Genomic DNA, 24070 nt, shown 5'->3' with positions numbered 1-24070 from the left:
CTGACGTGATTCACTGAAGTAATCAACCAAGCTCTGCATTACTACGCCTTCCCTCGCACATTAAACCGACACGTGATCAAACTGGATCATGCTGACATACTGAAGTAACTCACGTGGAAGTGCAGGAATATTTTCAGCTATGTGCTAACAGTAAAAGCGCACTCGCTGTTCTGAAAAAGAAAGCTTTGTGATATTGGAGCTAAATATTTGCTACATGAAGTAAAATACTGACAGGTGCAAAGCTCATCTGACGAAGTATCGTATAACTGGGGTAAAAAGTTGGCTGCATTTAGATATATTTCGCTGCTTTACCGTTATTATATGCAGTATTTGATTAAATTTACTGTGTACACTTTTTTAACGGAAAATCGACTGACTGCACAAAACATTTTACATGATATAATAGAACTAGTTACAGTGGGTGACTGAGTGAGTGAGTGAGCGAGCGAGCGAGCGAGTATGGTTTTACGCCGCTTTTAGCAATATTCCAACAATATCACGGATGGTGACACCAGAAATTGGCTTCACACATTGTATCCATGTGGGGAATGGAACATTGGACTCACGAGCGAAAGCTTTAACCACTAGGCTACCCCGGCAATGCATACTTGCGTCCCTTTTCGGGTCTGGATCCGATGATCGGGGGTTTTACCACCTGCCTGAGTGAGAGAACCCGCGCCCTGATACGTTAAATCCTCCCCAATAGCACCTGGGTGTTCTGGTTATCCGTCTCTGTGTTCTGTAACTGAAATTGAGTGAGTTTAGCTTTACTACATTGTACCCATGTGGGGAATCGAACCCGCGTCTTCGGCGTGATGAGCGAACGGTTTAACCACTCGGCTACCCCACCACCCCTGAACTAGCTAGACGGCCCCTAGGTGTTAAATGATTAAATACATTTACAGTATATGGTCGACTACCGTAAAATCCCACAACTGGCAAATATCGGCATCAGTGAACGGTTCTATGTGATAGCATAAGTCTTTTTCAGTTACAGAGGGGCGGTGGGGTAGCCTTGTGGTTAAAGCGTTCACTCGTCACGCCGAAGACCCGTGTTCGATTCCACACATGGGTACAATGCGTGAAGCCAAATTTATGTGTCTCCCGCCGTGATATTGCTGATATTGCTAAAAGCGGCGTAAAACTAAACTCACCCACTTTCATTTACAGAACACAGTGTCGGGTGGTCAGGCTCGCTGACTTGGTTGACACATATTATCGGTTCCCAATTGTGCAGATCGATGTTGATCATGTTGTTGATCACTGGTTTGTCTAGTCAATACTCGATTATTTGCAAACCGCCGCCATATAACTGGAATATTGCTGAGTGCGGCGTAAAACTAAACTCACTCACTCAGTGTCATATAACCAGAACCCCCAAGTGCCGCTGTGGGGGAGGATTTAACGTATTTTGGCGCGGCAATTTAAACATGCAAGAACGGCATGTCGAGTAGAAACGTGTTCTAAGCATGATAATGTTGGTATGCACCGCAAATGTGGTCGGTGCAAGCCTTAAGGTTCTTTTAATACATGTACTTCAGAACAATGCGTTTAACGGTAAAATATAATTAGAATATAACATCTTAGTATACTCGTTGCTGTGTGTGACGTGCACTTTCCCTCTACAATGGACAAAGGTATAGTTGTTTTCGGATAGCTTTTGTATCGGTACGGACAACCTTAGTCCTGTTTACGGAGAGATTTAAAGATAATCCCAAGAAGAATAGACGATCAAACCCAAGACACGTTAATGCTGAAAAAATATGAACAAGGTTTAGAAATAATGGATCGCTGAAAGAGAATGACGATAAAATAACCTTTGTCGTGTAGTAGACAAGTCCTATTGGGTGAGTAAGTGAGTTTAGTTTTACGCCGCTTTTAGCAATATTCCAGTAATATCACTGCGGGGGACACAGAAATGGTCTTCACACATTGTACCCACGTGAGGAATAGAACCCGGGTTTTTCGGCTGACGAGCGAACGCTTTAACCACTAGGCTACCCCAGCAACGCATACTTGCGTCCCTTGTCTGGCCTGGATCCGGTTATCGTGGATTCTATCATCTGTCTGACTTGGGCTGTTGAGTGGCACCGATGTTGAAACTTTCGATTGTCACGCCTAGACCCAGGTTCGATTCCCTCAAGGGTACAATGTGTGTTGGTCATGTCTGGAGTTTCCTGTCACGGTGTTGCTGGAATGTGTAAAGCAGCTAAAACCTTTCCACTGAGATTACTACTAATCGAATTTTATAATATCATTGTCTGAAGATAAAGCCACAGGTCTTCGGATTTAAAACTGTCGGAATCATTTGATTAATTGAACGAAAAGTCCCTAAACGTCGGGAAGATGCATACATTCACTTTGTTTGGATGCTCTGACATAATACACTTGTAGACTTTCCTTTAAGACACGTTAAAAATGCTCCTCGGTGCTCTAATGGCAGACTTTAGAATGAAGAATACACTGTACAACTGTATTTTCTGTTGTGTTGAAACATCTTTCGAAGTACCGAATGAAACAATATACGCTAAGCATTTCAAGCCTTAATATTTAATGCCGCTATAAATTTTTGGCACGAAGGCGACAAAAGTTACCTCCCTTTGTCGGGAATTCACATGCCTGTCGGACCGCGTTTTAGTTCTACCAATTGTGTTTGATAACGAGTGGAGACCAGTCCCCGTTAGCGTATTTCGGCAGATGAGTTGAAATAATTCCGTACTTCCAAGGACAGGCGGATTTCCGGACCGTTGAACGAATGGATATAGACAAACTGGTGTTTAAGCGATTAGAAGCGGCGTGGTTTCAATCAGTATCATTTACTAGGATGTACCCTTGTGAGTCTGGCACCACTAATTAATGGTAATTAGAATGCGGGACAAATAATCTTATCATACTTAGTTTTTCTCTGACAGTGACGTTAACATACTGCACGTTGTTTTGGAACAAGTCTGAATATATTTCTCAAGTTATAACATTTACGTAAGCAATGCAGGGTTATAAAATCCCACATCTTGAAAATTCAAGTTATATAGTTTTTTTCACATATGAAATTAATTTCTTAAGATAAGTTCAGCAAATCTTCATCGAAAGGCATTTATGAATCAAATATTATCGTTAAATCCAATCTGTTATCTAGAATCTATATATAATCATGAACATTCTGGTTTTATATATACATTAAATCACGGTATGGTTGTAAATACGTCTCTGTTAACAATACACACCTACTCTTCTTAACGATAATTCATTAATACGATATTAGCATTAGCCTTTGGCCGCCTCTAAACTGAACCTAACAGGAAGAGGCTCTAAATCGCCACAATTCAAAATATTATAAAATATACACAAAATGTGTTATATCTTTCGATCCAGTAAGAGCTTAACTTATATATCACAGATTATCTAAGTATACCGCCTATAATCGAAACAAACAGTTTGTGTTCAGTCAACCTACACTTGTCCTATGAATCTGTCACTGCGCAAACAGCAATATTTAACAGTGATTAATTAGTGTCACATTCGTACATTTCTCTGACAGTACTGTAGCAAATCTTATAAAACATCAATGTGAAATATTCTCTGCATAAACCTGAAGTATTAACAAATAAAAGCTGTCATTGATAACTACTATTACCAACAGACATTCAAATTACCAGAAAACAGCCACGAGATGACACCCTTTTTGCTAGGAGAAGCGCTCGTAAAATAACCGTCCTCGAAACCGGTGCGCGTTGTCACGTGACATGAATACAACATGGCGTCGTAAGGGATCCTTGTTACCAGGCTGCGTGTAAACAATAACTGCGGATGAGATGCACTTAACCTAGCGACATGTAAGTAAGTGACGTTAATTATTGATGACCCCGGGTGGTTATGACTGAAGATAGAGTGATGATAACGAGATGTTACGAACTGTTCCGAGTCTGATCTCGGAGTGCTCTGAGGGAAGCACTTCCAATCCAAGATTAGGTCTGGCGTTTTCCTCAACTGGATAGCGATCAATGTTTTCTATGAATTTTTGTCACAAGTTGTTATCGTTGTATTTTAAGATATTGTTTTTTTATTAATTCATATTTGTTACATATATCTAACGCTACTGATTTACTGAGAATGTTGGTTAGATCACATTCAAACTGGATTTTGTCCTGTTTCGAGATGTGTATGGCTAACTTGCTTTAAGTTTGGCACTTTCTGTTGTGGGTTTCTTGTAGACATAATTATGGATTGGTTATAGTCATAAATTAGAACATAAATACCTTATGTTCATTCAAACAGCTATCAAAGCTCAAACCCATCTTTTATAGTGTATCTCATTCCTTTCTTATGTATGAAAACAATATAAAAATATAGGAGAGGAGATCCATTGAAGTTATTGTTACTGTTTTCTTTTAATGATTATGTGACAGTTTTATATGAAATCAGTGGGGCATATATATACTGTCCTGTATTGTTTCTGAACCATATTTCATGGTCTTTTCATATGGTCTTTTCAAACAACTAGTTTGTCTGTTATATCACTCTTAGACTACAATTTGACCTGTAGGCAATTCTTTATTCACTGTTAAAAAGCACCCTATTTTGAGCATACTATTCTGGAGCAAATTTAACAGCAATCAGTGTGCGAAATAGCCACTGGCCCACTAGCCCATGGCTAGTAAAAATCCAGTCAGGCCAGTAAATCACCACAGTCACTGACCCAACTGGCTAGTGAATTTCCATGGGGTCATTTCGTAAAAATATTACTCTCTGACTTGTTAAGTTATAATACACTTTTTTAAATCATGCAAGATTATGGCCTGATGAAAATGTTCATCATATTAGGGACCGTTCATAATTTATGGCTAGGGGGGTGATGATGATTTTAAGGGGGTCACCCATTTTGTTCTGGGGAGCTAGGGGGCTCATAAATTTTGAACACATGTACTAGGGGTCAGCAGTTTTGTACATAAAAATATGTTTAAAATTATGCTTAGAAATTATGGGAAGGGAAGGGGGGGCATTGATTTTGTACATGACATGCAGGGGGGTCACTTATTTTGTACATATACTTTAGGGGGGGTAATTCACATTGTACATGCTTCTCCATACAAATCATCATCACCCCCCCTAGCCATAAATTATGAACGGTCTCTTAGCAGCTTAATGATGAAACCCGTTCCTACATTCAAATGTTGGACTAGTGAATTATTCTGAGGGCTAATAACTTTCAGGCATAGGTATCCCGACTGGCTTGCAAAATTTGGAGACTATTTTGCACACTGACAGCAATTTGTAGCCAGTCTTTATAAGCACCCGCTATGATGAACTGACATTTTCACGACAATCTATGTAGTCTTGTGTATCATCGTGTAATGGGTTTTCGGGTGCTAGGAACAACTATTGTTGTGCCCATTATCTCATGAAAACTTGTAAAACATGTCACTAACTTATGAAAGATAACTTGTTCCTAAACTCAAGCCATTTCAGCAGCCATTTCTGAAATAAATAGCAAGTAAAGAAATATCATTTGTCCCACTTGATTTTTTTTTATCACAATTGAAAAATGAAAATAGCTAAAAATGTTGTTTTTTTGTCCATAAAATATTTTCAATGGAAACTGAAATATAGAGATACAAAAATAAATGAAAAAATAAATGATGAAATCTTAAATGTTAACTGAATACATACATATACCAATAGTGTCAGCAAGTTTTTAACATTGGTAAGAAGAAAAGATTTCATAGCCAGAAATGTCCACCACTTGTCCAAGGGTCTTCTTCTGTTTCACCTGTGATAATCAGTAGTAATAATACTATAATATGAAGCCAATGATGGAAAAGTTGCTGCAAGAAGGGTCATGTATTTTGTGTCTGACTGAACTAGGTATTACCAATCTAATATCTGAGGCAGATTTATCATTGTTGACTGCAAACACGCGTTTTGAGACTCACAGAATGCCATTGCAAATAAACTGAATGTTGTTGACATGTTTATGAGCCTAAATCTTGTCAATCTACGAGCATCTAAGACAATTTTTCTCACAGATCACAGATTTTTTCTTCCAAAGTGAGATTTTGATGAATTTCTTTAAATGCCATCAACCTTAATCTTGGACTTTGATTTTCAAACTCTGTAGGAGCTGGACAGGTTTACTTTGCTTGGAAGTATAAAAGACATAATCTGTGTAGAAATTATCATGTGGTCAGGTGGGATGACTTTGATAATAATGTATAGTTTTGCCCAGATGTCATGAACCATTGCTCATGCTGTCAGTCACAGGTTTGATCTGATCCAGACTACAAGTTGTTGAGTTTGCCTTGATGTAGCTGGAATATTGTAGCATTAAACATGATTCACTCAATCATTCACACTCATTCTAAAGGTGAGGGGCAGTGGGGTAGCCTAGTGGTTATAGTGTTCGCTCGTCATGCCAAAGACCCAGGTTCGATTCCCTTCATGGGTACAATGTGTGAAGCCATTTCTGGTGTCCCCCACCGTGATATTGCTAAAAGTGGCATAAAACTTACTCACTAAAGGTTGAGGGTTGGCACCCTCATGATAGGTTGAATTACCATGAATACAGGCCATGTGTTCATGCCATCAACCACTGGTTTGTCTTGTTCCGAGTCAGCATCCGCCCGAGAGGGAAGGTCACATACCTGACCGTGTCATACTAAAAGACGTTAAAATATGGTACTTGTTGGTCCATGCCTAGCACTCAGCATTAATGGGTACAACAAGGACTGGTCGGCTTGGAGTCAGTATAATGTGTCTGAGTGGGGTATTCATGCATAACTGCGGCATGGTACCTCAGTGAGCTAGCACTATAAAACCAGCTTAATTCTGGGCTAGTACAAGCAGCCAAACATACACACGCATGCACATCGTCATATGAGCAAAATAGTCTTAAGTACTTACGTTAAACCCCATTTCACATTACCTTGTTCCGAGTCTTGTAATATTGTTCACTATGTCAATAAGTATAACTAACTCACCCTACTGTGAATCTTGGAATATTTTACTGAAGATGTATGTGTATCAGATGTTGTAAGGATGTCACAGTATCAGGTGTAATTGGTATTGTGATTCATTTAAGTCAAGCAAGACGTTCATTGTTAAAATTAATTTTTTGCTTTCTGACTATCCTGCCAATAATATTGTTTTCATTTTTTAAGGAAAGACTTTTTCCTCTCAAAGTTTGTTTTTTCTCTTGATTCTTACTTTTTGCGACTAGCCCAAAGAGGTCACATGGCTCATAAGAATCATGTTAACTGTTTTAGATTTGTTAGAAATATATATTGTATAGAAATATACTGCCTCCCCACTCCCAATCCTCCCCTAATGTCAATCAGAAAATTTCGAAAAGGGTCATGAGTGAAAAAAGCCTTGTTTTGTCTGGCCTAATCAATATTCCGACTCACAGGTATCAAGTTTCACATTTGTTGCTGTGTATGTGTATTTAAATGGTTACATACTTATAGAACATTACAAGGCAGCATTTCTTCAGGGAGAGCAGAAAACGTCAGTTCTGTTGTGTACATTACCTACGTAGGTAGACTTCAAAGTCCATTGTTACTTGGAGAACCTTGATATAAAACTGGTTGTATGTCAGGGACAATACAGAATTAGAGTCAGGATTTACGTACACTTGCCACCTATGGGGTCCCAGTAGGTAATAATCTAGTGTTGTAGACTTACATATAGATATGAGCTGGTTTGGAAATGAAATTACTTTCCAAGGCTGAAGGTATTTTTTGTGATATTGTTATTTGTGTAAGGCCAGATGATTAAAACAATGTTGTATATTGTTTGGCATGGAAATATTTTATAATGTATTACTGTTATAAAATAACTTGTGGGGATATGTGTAGAACGTGTCCAAAGCACCCCACTGCTTGATATAATAGAGACTCATCTGGGAACCACTACGGTTCTAGGTTAGAATTGGTATCAAGCAACCTGTTCAGTTTGAGGCAACTTAATGGATGTGGTGATGGTTGCTCATGCTACAATCACAGGATTGTCTGGCCTAAACTCTGATATTTACAGATCACTGTCATGTAGCTGGAATATTTCTGAATTCAGTAATGAACAAATCAGTTTCCCTTAAAAGTTTTAAATCGCATATAAGCTCGCATAAGTCAAAAGCACCAGGATATTTCTCATTTGGTAATAGAAAACTCAATGTAATTCATACCCAGCTAAGATATTCAAGTAGTAGATTAATTAAATGGTGATCTATATAGAATTGGTCTTATAGAGAACCCTGAATGTAATTGTAAATTTACCTGTGAAAATTCTCATCATTATTTTATGGAATGTTCTTTGTATTCTAATATCAGACAGGAAATGTTACAAAATATGAGCAGAAGTTGTGACATTAGAGCACCAACAAACCTAGACGTACTATTAAATGGCAGTGCAGATGTTCCATACAGTGACAATATTCAAATTTTTATAGAAGTTCAAAAATATATATCAAACTCCAAAGGGTTCAGTAATTGGATATGTTTATGATCTAAATAATTCATGTATTCATTGTATTGTATATATCCTTTGTATATATCTTTCTATCCCTGTACATATAGTTTGTTTACCTTTTTCATGTAAGCACTGTAAATTAAAAAGAGAGGGTTTCACTAAGTTGGCATAACTTGTACCCAATCCATTCTCTTGAATAAATATGTTTAAATCAAACAAACACACTATCATTTACCTAGATGGTCTTGGTTATTGCATGTTATGTCCCAGTTGTATAGACTGTTTGGATACAATGTGTGAAGCCCATTTCTGGTGTCCCCTGCCATGATATTGCTGGAATATTAATAAAAGCGGCGTAAAGCCATGCTCACTCACTCACTCACTGTACAGACTGATGCTCATAATGTCAATCACTCTATCATCTAGTCCAGAATAGATTGCTTACACACTACTGTTGTAGCTTTGGAATATTTTTGTGTTAGGGCACTAACAACAAATAAAACAAATTCATTGTTGATCATAAGGTTTTGAGCATACCTTTTTGTTGTGCATCATGATTTTGTTTGTTATTTTTATTATTGATACAACAATATAATTTTCAAGTATATGTATTACAACTAGGCAAGAAAATCATACAAACTCCAGTTCAAACTCTTTCAGACACATCTAAGGGTTTGCTAAAGTGGTCATTCTGGAGTTGCCCATGTGTTTATATTTCAATTTGAAATGATAATTTTGACACTTCTACGTTTTATCTTTGTCGTACCCCGACCACATGGCCAGATCTAGCTCACAAGGGTAGCTTGAACGCCAGACAAAGACCCTGGCATCGTGCCAATATTTTACTTTGTTGTGATCATTTCTGAGACTCCCAGCTGATTGTCAAGTGTAAATATATGTTACTGTGTACTTCAGTGGGGCCATACACATAGATTCTACCTTCATTTCAAAGCAAGTTTAAAAAATAACAGTTAAAAGTTGGAGTAGTCACAATGAAAGGTAAGATATAGCTGTCAATAATGTAGTATGACTTGACGTTTATGTCGTTAATTTCACATCGGGTGTGGTATAATGTGGTATATACCCTATAACCATAACCTATGATTGAGTTTAATATACCTGTATTTGTTTGTACATATTTTATGGTTTTACAGAGATCCCATTCTCAAAGGTGTCTTATAGACAAAAGTTTTAGGGAATTTCATAAATACCTTGTAATTCTTTTCAATGCAATCATTCTTCATTTGAACTTACTGTCAGTTACAGACTTCTTCACAAACTGCTAATACTTATTATTAATACTAACAGATAAAGCACTCCATAAGACCTGGATGATGCATGTGTTTTAGTTATGTTCTTGTCAAACCTAATCATAGCAGGGGTGGAAATAACCCTTTGCCCGATGCCCCAGTCCAGTGTTTTTTCTGTCGGGCAAGCCAATTTGATATCACGCTATACCGCCAGTTGACTTTCCAATGTTAATTATGTTGTTTATTTAAAAACCAACAAGAAAAGTGGCCGTATAGAGGAAAAAATTATCAGGGCAAGTGATTTTACATGTGCAACTGTACAACTAGCAATTTTAAAGTTATTTTCACCCCTGCATAGTGTAAAGTCAATCTGCCCCTAGCCAATCAAACCAAACTAAAGCCTCTCCTAATATGTCTCATATTCTTTCACCACATATTCAGCCTGGGTCTTGAGGTTTCTTTGTTGAAGTAATTAGATGATGTCACCTAGAGTTCACCTTGTTTATTGCCACTCTGATCAATATTGCTACTGAAACATTCCACAGTTTGGGTATTACTTTGAACGTATAATGGCAGTGGAATTGATCAAACTGTCACATTCCACTGTCCAGGGTTTAGTGCTTTCACACAGCTTTGATCTACCTTTGTTTCTTAGATATGTTGCTCTTATATCACTGATATTTGAAGGTCAGTAAAAACTACTGGTGACCAGGCTGAATCCATATAACACTTAGGTACACAGCAAGGAGCACCACTTGGTCTGTGTATTTTACTGTCAAAAACAGAAAAGTGGATCCTGGTATAGACTGTTTTGTGACGACTTCATCAAGCAACAAGTCTTGTGGTTGTGACGTGATAAAGGTAACAAGCATGGGTCTGAATACAACATTGACCTGTATACAACTTGGCCTGTATACAACATCAGCCTGAATACAATATGGGCCTGTATACAACATCAGCCTGAATACAATATGGGCCTGTATACAACATTTGCCTGAATACAATATGGGCCTGTATACAACATCAGCCTGAATACAATATGGGCCTGTATACAACATCAGCCTGAATACAACTTGGGCCTGTATACAACATCAGCCTGAATACAATATGGGCCTGTATACAACATCAGCCTGAATACAACTTGGGCCTGTATACAACATCAGCCTGAATACAACTTGGGCCTGTATACAACATCAGCCTGAATACAATATGGGCCTGTATACAACATCAGCCTGAATACAATATGGGCCTGTATACAACATCAGCCTGAATACAATATGGGCCTGTATACAACATCAGCCTGAATACAATATGGGCCTGTATACAACATCGGCCTGAATACAACTTGGGCCTGTATACAACATCAGACTGAATACAATGTGGGCCTGTATACAACATCAGCCTGAATACAACTTGGGCCTGTATACAACATCAGCCTGAATACAATATGGGCCTGTATACAACATCAGCCTGAATACAATATGGGCCTGTATACAACATCAGCCTGAATACAATATGGGCCTGTATACAACATGGGCCTGTATACAACATCAGCCTGAATACAATATGGGCCTGTATACAACATCAGCCTGAATACAATATGGGCCTGTATACAACATCAGCCTGAATACAATAATATGGGCAATATGGGCTGTATACAACATCAGCCTGAATACAATATGGGCCTGTATACAACATCAGCCTGAATACAACTTGGGCCTGTATACAACATCAGCCTGAATACAACTTGGGCCTGTATACAACATCAGCCTGAATACAACATGGGCCTGTATACAACATCAGCCTGAATACAATATGGGCCTGTATACAACATCAGCCTGAATGCAATATGGGCCTGTATACAACATCAGCCTGAATACAATATGGGCCTGTATACAACATTGGGCCTGTATACAACATCAGCCTGAAAACAACATCTTGGGCATGTATACAACATTTGCCTGTATACAACATTGCATACTGCGTGTGTGCAGCATGGGCCTTAATACAATATGGGCCTGTATACAACTTCAGTCTGAATACAATATGGGCCTGTAAACAACATTTGCCTGTATACAGCATCTGCGTGTGTGCAGCATGGGCCTTAATACAATGTGGGCCTGAACATCATGGCCTAGACTAATGCTTGGTCTCAGGGACTGTGAGACAGACTAATCATGGCCCTGATTGATACAGCAGCACTCAGAGGAGGTTCCTAATGCCTTGTTCTCTGGAACAGTAAGTGCTGCACATTTGGAATACAATTACCAAGACTAAATCTGATGAGAATTCTGATGAATATTTTAATGGAGTCAAAATTTCCTGAATTGATGTACTTATGGTTTGTGACAGGTTTCTGTAGACGAGGGAGTACAGTACCATTGCATTATGGATGGCATTATCTCGAAAACCTATTTAAAAAAATGAAGCAAGTTCGAGTATAAAGATCACAGATAAGTCAAGATTTCATCGACTATATATGAATAATTTAGTACATTAATAGGATTTTCATATTGAAAAGCAATTTGCCTTTGTTATTCTTACAAATGATGTAACAGTACTGTATATGGCACAACATGGGAATCTACGCATGTATACACCTGTGTTGTGTGTACTAGGCACATGTACATATCAGATTGGCGCTGTGCCAGATTGGTGTGCCATGTCGGACACAAGGAACCAGATACCTGGAAGGTGTTGACAGCGAAACTCACCTGCGTAGTTTCACATGTGCGAGTTTGCTGACAATGAACCTGGCTCAAGTCGTACAGTTCTCCAGCCAGTCATGTTAAAGTTGACAAAGATGGTCCAAGCACAGATTATCTACAAAACACATGATAATACATGGCATTGTAGGGATGTTTGCAATTCTAGCTTTTTCGCTCTTAAATGTTATCATATTTTGATCTAGGTGTTCTCAGAGGCTGAGAATTTGGACTCAAGTTTGGAACAAATGTACTGTCTAAATATCAAAAAGAAGGTTTATTATCTGATAGGCATTTAGAAGTTGGGCAGTAAGGAAGGATAACAATATATGGATGAACAACTTCTTTATTGGTTTGTCACGCCGAAGACCCGGGTTCGAATCCCCACATGGGTACAATGTGTGAAGCCCTTTTCTGGTGTCCCCACGCCGTGATGTTGCTGGAATATTGCTAAAAGCGGCGTAAAACCAAGCTCAGTCAGTCAGTCTTTATTGGTTTGAGAGCGACATTTTGCTGTAGGTTCCAACACAGTTATTAAGCAAATGATGTTGATAAAGGTGATAGAACGTACACCGAAATGTCGCTCTCAAACCAATGAAGAAGGTTTTCATCCATAAAGGTTTATTATCATCAAATGAGTGAGTGAGTGAGTATGGTTTTACGCCTCTTTTAGCAATATTCCAGCAACATCACAGCGAGGAGACACTAGAAATGGGCTTCACACATTGTGTCCATGTGAGGAATTGAACCCAGATCTTTAGAGTGACGACGGAATGCTTAAACAACTTGGCTGCCCCACCACCCCTTATTATAACCAAAACTACCCACAATTGCACAGAATACTAAAAAATTTTTTTTCTTCTAAAATGATGCGGGGTGGTGGGGTAGCCTAGTGGTTAAAGCGTTGGCTCGTCACGCCGAAGACCCGGGTTCGATTCCCCACATGGGCACAATGTGTTAAGCCCATTTCTGGTGTCCCCCGCCGTGATATTGCTGGAATATTGCTAAAAGCGGCATAAAACTAAACTCAGTCAGTCAGTCAGTCTAAAATGATGCATCCCCATTGTTCACATTATACGTAGGACTACATTATAGGCAAGATAATGCTTTTTTTCTGTGGATATTTCACTGATGATCACAGAATCAGCAAAGTGTAAAATGGCTTTTAATGTGTTGTATTACATTGTTCCATAAAGGCAATGTTATAACAGCTTTAAGATTAGGAATATGATGTAAATTTCCCAATTTTAAAATGGAAATTCCATTTTACAAGCATTTAATAAATGTTTTTTTCATGATATCAGTATTCAGTCTTTTTTCTCTCACTGATATGCATCAGTATATGTATTTGCCACGATGTCCTGTCCATGGAAACTGATGACTGTGCAATAATAACAATCACCATTCATTCTATGGGTATAAAACAAAAAGACAACAATTCATGGAGTGACATAAACATATTAAGGAAGTATTCTTGTTGTGTATTGTTGTGACTGGCAGGGTGTGAAGGTGTTTTGTAATTATAAATCATGCTATGGTTGTGCCATGTTGTGTGTTGTAATAACTGTTCAGCTAGGGGCCGTGCTTGATGGTCTGGCTGAGTGCCACCTTTGTCAGTATGTAGTGGTACTGTCAGCTGGTTGTACCTGACCTCACAGGGGGAGGGGCTAAACCAACTGCTGAGATGGGGTCTCATAATAGTAAATCACACTATTCCTGCCTGGTTCCATGTTGTTACAGGGATGTAGAGGTAATCTTGTGTATGAAGTGATTGTGTGTCATGCCGAATGTTGGGTTCAGTGGGTACTAGGGCTGCAACGAATACACTATGTGGCGAATATGATACGTATCACGAATATTGGGTAACGAATACGAATAATTATTCACGAATATAATATTGTAGTTAAGTGATTGATGCACAATATTGATTGCCCATGTTGACAGTGTTAATTTGTCACAGCAATAACCAGTCATCTCATGACACTCAAATTTGGTATGTAATAGTTATAGTTGACAGTACCATGTGCGGCCTTGGCAAACTAACATGACTTGCACTACTACAAGGCTAGTACATATTGCATTCTTGCATATCTCATTTTGAAAAACGACATAAGGGTTCAAGTAAAACACACTCCCTTAAAAAAATTGTAAATATTCATGAATATTTGGTTCTGGTGACCACGAATAATGAATTGAATTCATGAAGGACTACGGTTCGATTCAACGAATATGCGAGTGAATCGTAACAGCCTTAGTGGGTACTGAATGGATGAAGTTCATTTCTAGTGTTTCCTGCTATGATTTTACAGGAATGTTGCTAAGAGTGGCATAAAACTTTCTTGCTAGCTGGCTCACACTGCACACTTTAACATTGCTGTGACGGTATGTTGTTTTAATTGTTTAGCTGGTAGCTTTACACTCACATTTTCACAGGACCCGTGAAGATCCAGGTAAGTGAAATGTTCTTCGGCCACCCATGCTTGTCATAAGAGGCGACTAGCGGGATCGGGGTGGTCAGGCTTGCTGACTTTGATCAAATACTTGTTGTATTGATGGATCGTTGGCCTTGAAAGTTGTTGATGTCATATAAACATCATTGATTTGAAGTCATAGAAAATATGAAATACCTATCTCCACAAGTTGTCACGCTAGTAGTATCTGCAGTATCTGAGCGAACAGTGTCCACCGTTGAGTATCTCATGTTGTCATTCACATTGGACATTGATATAATGATAATTTGTTTTGAGAATATTACTTCACTCCCTTAGGTCCTATTGGGTTTTGCAAATTGTGTAATCAGACAATTTTTTAAAACAATGCTACTTCTGTCATATCATATCTTCTAGTGAGCAGGGCCTAGATTTTCGAAGCTCTCTTAGCGCTAAGATAGTCGTAAGTTAATGTTAATGTATGGCACTTACGACTATCTTAGAGCTAAGAGAGCTTCCAAAATCTAGGCCCAGGACCTTAAGTGCAGCACCACAATTATTCATGTCTCAGTTAAGCGTAAAGCTGTATCTAGTTACTAGAAAAATACTTTCTTCATAGAATTTTCTTTGCATTTGTTGGGAACATATTAAAAACTTAGGATATTGTGTAACAAACAGGCCTTCCCTGCTTCTGTGCTGCAGTAGTTTCATGTGAGTCTTTGAGGTTTAAAAGATTGATACATATTGATTTTCTTATCAGCCATTGATTTGTGTGTACATTACTAACATTAGTCAGGAACTAATGACAGACACTTCACTGCTGTCTAAATTGCTCAATTATTTCAGCCACATCTTTTAAGATAAAAGCCACAAATGTCTGTTTTTATCGACAAACTATTTCAGCGACACAGATAATGTAGCCATGATCATTAAAAACCAGTTTTGCATGTGACCCAATGCCACTTAACAAATATTTCTATTCTCCACCAACCAAACCACACTATAACCTTTTCTTGCTAAATTCAGATCATTTACCTGATTGTTCTCAGTATCAACTTCTTAGAATTTGAAATTTAGGGCCCAGAGTTTTATAACATTGAGGTCAGGTGTTAATGTTATATTTTGTTGTATGGTCCCCAGGGAGTTGAGATTGATAATACAATGTGCTGTTTGAGATTGACATCCAATGATCGAGGGAAAAAACAAAGCGCCTTTGATCAGCTGAGCTGAGCTGGATGTTTTTTAATGAAAGCTAGATAGACCAACAATCTAAAATTCGGCTCATCTACGGTAATATATGGTACTCCTTAAATCACCCTTGTTGAGATCCAGTGCCTTCTTGCATAAACTGATGTTAACACTATGATGATTGTCACTCCCATACTCTAACATAGACCTAAGATAACTGTAGCACTAAGATGGCTTATTGCAATTGAGCGAGTGAGTGAGTTTAGTTTTACGCCACACTCAGCAATATTCCAGCTGTATGGCGGTGGTCTGTAAATAATCAAGTCTGGACCAGACAATCCAGTGATCAACAGCATGAGCATCAATCTACACAATTGGGATACGATGACATGTGGCAACAAAGACAGCGAGCCTGACCACCAGATCCCGTTAGTTGTCTCTTACAACAAGCATGGGTTACTGAAGATCAATTCTAACCTGGATCTTCACGGGTATTATTGCAATTGGGCACAAGTTAAAATTGTTCTTTAGCAACCCATTCTTGTTGTAAGAGGTGACTACATACAGCCAGGTGCTCCGACTTGCTGACTAGTGGTTGATGCATCGTGTCCCAATTGCGTAGCATCATGCTTACTGTCAATTATATATGTCTGGGCCTAGATTTACGATGCCCTCTTAGTGCTAAGATAGTCGTAAGTTAATGTTAAGATAGCACTTACGACTATCTTAGCTTAATGTTAAATGTATGGCACTTACGACGTATCTCTATGCTAAAGTATGGGAGTTACGACTGTTGTAATCTAGGCCCCTGGTCCAGACTTGAATATTTTCAGACTGCCATCCTATAGGTGGAATATTTCTCAATGTGGTCTCAATCAACAAACCAATACTAATGTCATTGTTTTCATTCAGTACAGTTGTGAATTTAAGTTGCAGTGGGATTTTGTTTGTTAGTAAATACCATGCACCGCAGTTTTCTAGCTATGTGATAGTGTTCTGTCAATGACCAGACAATCCAGTGACTGGCACCACTAGGTTCGATCTACACAACTTTAATACAACAACTTGCATCAACCAAGTCAACCAGGGTTGCAATGGGAAATCATGAGTCTGGGAGTTAAATTTAAAGTCACATTGGCAGTATTTCGGACATATCGTGACTACGAGAATTGTAAATTAAAAATAATGCAATGGGGAATAGAAAAAAACACATCTTAAAAAAGTTGAAGGAAACTAGGACTGTTTTTGTGTGGCCTAACCCATACATCAATGACACCTAAAGGTCTTTGACCTGGCCGTCTATTTCTGCCCCAGAATCTGACCAGTCGAGACAGTTGGTCATCAAACTGTAAGCAATAGAGTGCTGATGTCACAGCTGACCATTGGCTTTGTTGTTGTCGTACAATTGTCTTTGAAGTTGTCAGTGTCCAGTGATCACATTGTGGCACCACCTGGTGAAGCTGTGATAAATGGCCAACATGAATCAGCTTTATACAGATTGTGGTGCGACAGATACTGTTTCCCTGAACACCACTCTTCTGAATAATATTGCAGATGTGTGGCAAGTTTATGAAGGGACTAGTATTTTGTATTAAGACAAGTGGTTGGGCTTTCGCTGCTTTGAGCAATATGCCAGTTATATCATGCAGGTTTGTAACTAGAATGGGCTTGATATGGTCCATGGAGTAATGAAACCCAGGACTTTGGTGTGACAAGCCAATGCTTTAACCACTACACTACCTCACTGGCCCATTGTTTAAGTGAAGTTATTGTTGTCACAGTTAGGATTGTAGAGATACACTAACATAGTACTCATATATAATGATGCATAATAGTATATTGAATGTGTTCCCTGGTTGAACCGCCTCTGTGGATAGAGCATCCGCCCAGAGAGATGAAGGTTAGTACAATAGTAGTTCCAATTCTGGCTTGTCATACTAAATGATTTTAAAGGCACAATGTCACTCATTTTCGACAGTATTTTGGCCTATATTTTATGTAACATATGCTATATTTGGGATAACACTTTCTTAATAAAGTACAAATTCTAGAACTTTTTGGGACTCTGAGGGTGTGAGTTCGAGTCCCAAATGGGACTCAACCCCAAAAGTACTAGAATTTGTACTTTATTAAGAAAGTGTTATCCCAAATATAGCATATGTTACATTTGACCACTTTCTTAATAGCATTGTGTAATCATAGCTTTCGGGCGTGGGAGCCGTGCCAATTTACACTTATCAGAGGGGTACACAACGTCCGCAGTCTGGACTACCACTTGTCCGACTTCCATTTTGTGGAAGTTGCGATGGCTGAGCAGGTTAGGCGGCTGACTTTGTGTGCTGGCGATTTGGTGCCTGACTCTGAAGGTGTGGGTTCGAGTCCCGAATGGGACTCAACCCAAAAAGTACTAGAATTTGTACTTCATTAAGAAAGTGTTATCCCAAATATAGCATATGTTACATTTGACCACTTTCTAAATGGCATTGTGTAATTATATTTTATATATTGGGGGCATATTCACTCACTTCCTATTAATGCAATAAAAGACTTATTATCCCTTATGACTTGCCTGAAATTGATAATTGAAACTTCGAGGCGAACAGCTTCCAAACAGATAATACTTGCCATATATGGAATGTAAACAATCACGCTGTGTTGTGGGTGTTTGCCGAACTGGTTTCAATCACAAGTTGCGTTATAGCGCTCCAGGGACATAACTCTATGGGGTTCGCTTGAAATAATGTTCAGTCGGTAGAGGGCGTGAGAGTCAATTTAATGCAGCGTTGCATTAATTCATTCGAGCTTTTGAATTTAATATTGTAATCTAAATATGTAATTGGGGGGTGGGGAATAAATTAGATGGTAGCTTCCCTGAGGGGTGATAGTTAGTATTATTGAGAGAAATGTATTTTTAGGAAATTGTGGTGTGACATTGTGCCTTTAAAGTTGGTTCTGTTGTATATTTGGTCCCTTGACTCGTGAACCAGATAGCTGGCGGAATGTCAACTTGGGTGATTCAGCAGTTTTATCCACTCACCTCATGGCGCTGGTCCATATGGACCCTGATCAATAGTCTCTTCAGTGCCAGTAATACTTGTTTAGCAGCTTAGTTTGAGAGTCAAGTGGGAAAATTTCATAATTTTTTTACGTTTGAAACTGAAACCTATAGTTAACAAGAACAATGTCCATTATTCCACTGTTGTATAATGGCGTTTTGTCATTCTGACCTCAGTGGCAAGAAATTAGTAGTAAGGCATCCAAGTGGATTGTTTGGTCAGACTTGGTGAATTTGTTGGTTGTATGTTGTATTCCAAATGCATGGATCCATTCTCATGATGTCAGTTACGAGATTATCTAAACCTGGTTTGATTATTTACAGGCCACCGTCACATAGGTTGAATATTGGTGAGTGTTGTTTTAAAGAGGAAAAAACAACAACCTTGTTGTCTTGCAGCTCTGATATTCAAAAATAAGATAGGTCAAATATACTGCTGTTCATTCTGGGAAACTAAAACCTTCAGGATGCAACAGTTTGTAGGTTTCACCTTTTTCATGATATTGAGATCATATCTACATCATACTACAAAGGCATAATGGATGTTCTTGGCCCGAGGGATTTCCGGTTGAAATAGTCCCCAGCAACCTGTGTTTGTCATACGACAGTATGGATTGAATGGTTGGGCTTGGGGACTTTGTGGAGTGTCTGTAATCATACCTTGAGTGAGTGAGTGAGTTAAGATTTAAAGTCTCATCGGCAATATTTCAGCCATATCGTGACTAAAACTAGTTCTAAATTCATAATACATACATATAATATATACAACCCTGTCAACGAAGGACAGTAAAACTACTAGATTATCACAGATTGAGTTAAAACTAGCTAGCATATATCTTTAAAACATACCTTGAGGAGGTTAATTAATGACATCTACTGGTTTGTCAGGGCCCAAAATCTGTACTTGACTCAGAAAGAGTAATTCAGATGTAACATGTTACATTTGACGACTTTCTTAGTGGTATTGTGTATTCATAGATTTCAGTCATGCGAGCCGTGCCAATTTACACTTTTCAAAGTTGTACACAAGGAATGCGATCCAGACTACCAGTTGTCCGACTTCATTTTTATGGAAGCTTTGCCGGCTGAGAGGGTTAGATTGCTGACTTTGTGTTCGGACGATCAGGTCTAGGGCTGTAACGATGCTTAGAACTATCAATGGATTGCATTTGTTGAGTGTCCGATAGCAATTAATCGATGGTAGAAATTAAAAACCATTGATGCATGAATAGTATGTGTGACTATCGATAGTTTAGTAATTGACTCCGTTGACAAACATTTATGTTGTTTTGTAATTTTTTATTGTTTGGGTGCAGACTTGCAGCTTCATTGAGTTTATGTTGTAACTGTTTACTTGATCTGGGTTTCATGTTACTTGTCATGTATTAAGAGAGACTGAAATTACTTCAACTTGTTTTCATTCCATATAGACTATACATTCAATTTGAAAATGACTTCAAATGAGACAATTCAAATAGAAAAAAAACCTATTACAATAGTACTTCAATAGTTGGGGTGCAATAGACTATCGCTATCGCAATAACATGTTGCAATAGACTATCACTATCGCTATAACATGTTGCAATAGACTATCACTATCGTAATAACATGTTGCAATAGACTATCACTATCTCAATACCATGTTGCAATAGACTATCAATATCGCTATAACATGTTGCAATAGACTATCACTATCGCAATAACATGTTGCAATAGACTATCACTATCGCAATACCATGTTGCAATAGACTATCACTATCGCTATAACATGTTGCAATAGACTATCACTATCGCTATAACATGTTGCAATAGACTATCACTATCGCTATAACATGTTGCAATAGACTATCACTATCGCAATAACATGTTGCAATAGACTATCACTATCTCAATACCATGTTGCAATAGACTATCACTATCGCTATAACATGTTGCAATAGACTATCACTATCGCTATAACATGTTGCAATAGACTATCACTATCGCAATAACATGTTGCAATAGACTATCACTATCGCAATAACATGTTGCAATAGACTATCACTATCGCTATAACATGTTGCAATAGACTATCACTATCGCTATAACATGTTGCAATAGACTATCGCTATCGCAATAACATATTGCAATAGTCTATCACTATCGCAATACCATGTTGCAATAGTCTATCACTATCGCAATACCATGTTGCAATAGTCTATCACTATCGCAATAACATGTTGCAATAGACTATCGCTATCGCTATAACATGTTGCAATAGTCTATCACTATCGCAATAACATGTTGCAATAGACTATCACTATCGCAATAACATGTTGCAATAGTCTATCACTATCGCAATAACATGTTGCAATAGACTATCGCTATCGCTATAACATGTTGCAATAGTCTATCACTATCGCAATAACATGTTGCAATAGACTATCACTATCGCAATAACATGTTGCAATAGTCTATCACTATCGCAATAACATGTTGCAATAGACTATCGCTATCGCTATAACATGTTGCAATAGACTATCACTATCGCTATAACATGTTGCAATAGACTATCGCTATCGCTATAACATGTTGCAATAGACTATCACTATCGCTATAACATGTTGCAATAGACTATCACTATCGCAATAACATGTTGCAATAGACTATCACTATCGCTATAACATGTTGCAATAGTCTATCACTATCGCAATAACATGTTGCAATAGACTATCACTATCTCAATACCATGTTGCAATAGACTATCACTATCTCAATAACATGTTGCAATAGACTATCACTATCACAATACCATGTTGCAATAGTCTATCACTATCACAATACCATGTTGCAATAGACTATCACTATCACAATACCATGTTGCAATAGACTATCACTATCACAATACCATGTTGCAATAGACTATCGCTATCGCAATAACATGTTGCAATAGTCTATCACTATCGCAATAACATGTTGCAATAGTCTATCACTATCACAATACCATGTTGCAATAGACTATCACTATCGCTATAACATGTTGCAATATACTATCACTATTGCAATACCATGTTGCAATAGACTATCACTATCGCTATACCATGTTGCAATAGTCTATCACTATCACAATACCATGTTGCAATAGACTATCGCTGTCACAAGAGTTGTTTCCCCTCAATAGTCACCCTAATCAGGTCCCTGACCATGAGAGTGTGAGTTCACATCCCAGATGGGACTCATCCTGAAAGTTCAAGAATTGGTACTTCTCTGAGAAAGTGTATTCCCAAATGTAATGTTGAATAAAGAATTGATTATTGATGGGAAGCTCTGTTTCTGCTTAAATCCTGAAAAAAAAGAACAAACAAACAAACCCAAACTATTTTCTGTGTACTGACGTCATTATTTTTTATGAAAGTAGATAACTTTATTTGGGGTAAACAAACCACTAAACAAAAGTTGAAAAAACATAAGTTTTTATTATACTAATAATAATACGTGCATTTATTATGCGCTGAATTCCACACACAAAGCATGCTCAAAGCGGTACATATTTACAAATATTTACAAAGCAAAGGTTATGCTAGAACGAGGGAATTTTTTTTTGAAAGTTAAGTCATTATGACTATAATTAATCTATAGTTAGTGACATGGCTGGGGAACATGGCTGGGAAGTTTATTTTATTTTAAATTTAATGTTTTGGTATCTTCTACTGCTTTCTTATCTAACTTAGGTTTAATGTGTTTTAAGATGTTTTATCGTCGTAAATGTTTTAAGAATATTTCAACTAATTCTATCTAGTCATTATTTTATTAAATATTTTTACAATTTTATGTACCTTATATATACATTGTACTGTACGGTTATTTTATCTTATTGAAATAAGTTATATTTTACAGTTTTATACCGTGTCTCTTCGGCCTATTGAGGCCCTGCATAATCTATTTTATCTTTGTATATTTATTGTGTGTATACCTTGTAATTTTATGCGTGACACGTTAATAAACAGTTCATTCATTCATTCATTCATTCAGTATTGCAAGACACAACCTTCCAGCTGTGGGTATTCCTTAACTTCTTTTGGTCAGCATATGCTTCCCAGTGCACACAAATCAGGCCAAAGAGCCAAGCCAAATGGGACAACCCCTAATTACTATCAGGGCTGCCCATGAATAATCCATGACGGTGGCCTTGATGGGTGTTGGTTGGGGCTGATGGTGATGGAGATTTCTTGTCACAGTTGAAGGTTACACTACGAGTACAATCTTCAGTCTTGTTAAGTTAAATTGTATGTCATGGGGTCAGCCATTCCTAATAATTACATGCAAATATTGTAATATCCTTGTATTTTGTATCTTCATATTAAAGTGGTTTCAAAAATGTGGTGTTGTGTGGTTCCGTGCATAGTGCTCAGGTCACAAATCAGTTGAAGTTAAGCAACGTTGAATGCGTAGAGTCCTTGTATGGCAGCTTGACTCCTAAGAGTTTCTAGGACTTCAGTCCTGCCCCACAATGAAGCACACGTGATACATGTGGTTTCACCTTAGGCAAGTGAGTTTGTTCAAAATTGCCTCTGTTCACCCAGCAGAAAATGGGTACCTGGTGGGATAGGTCATGTGACTATTAACCTTCTAGCACCTAACAGGCAGCTTGGGTTATCTGGGGAAATAATATTCAGATTGTTTGGGTGCTTCGAGCATGCATTATGCGTGGAGAAATGCGCATGATAAATGGACTATTATTATTATTATTATTTCTATTCAAAACAGGCCACTCTCATGGCTGGTTGTGAAGTGCAGGTTTGGAAATGACAAAAGGGCTTCATGATGTTCCTTTTCAGAACAAGCTTGGTGCCAATTATTACCTTGACACACAGCCACCCAATCCATAATGTTCCTTCTCAGAACAAGCTTGGTGCCAATTATTACCTTGACACCCAACCACCCAATCCATGATGTTCCTTCTCAGAACAAGCTTGGTGCCAATTATTACCTTGACACACAGCC

This window comes from Haliotis rubra, unplaced genomic scaffold (assembly GCF_003918875.1).
Source record: "Haliotis rubra isolate DU_JTF1 unplaced genomic scaffold, ASM391887v1 Scf582, whole genome shotgun sequence".
Classification (NCBI taxonomy): domain Eukaryota; kingdom Metazoa; phylum Mollusca; class Gastropoda; order Lepetellida; family Haliotidae; genus Haliotis; species Haliotis rubra.
The sequence above is the reverse complement of the archived record's forward strand: the minus strand, read 5'-3'. Positions refer to the sequence as shown.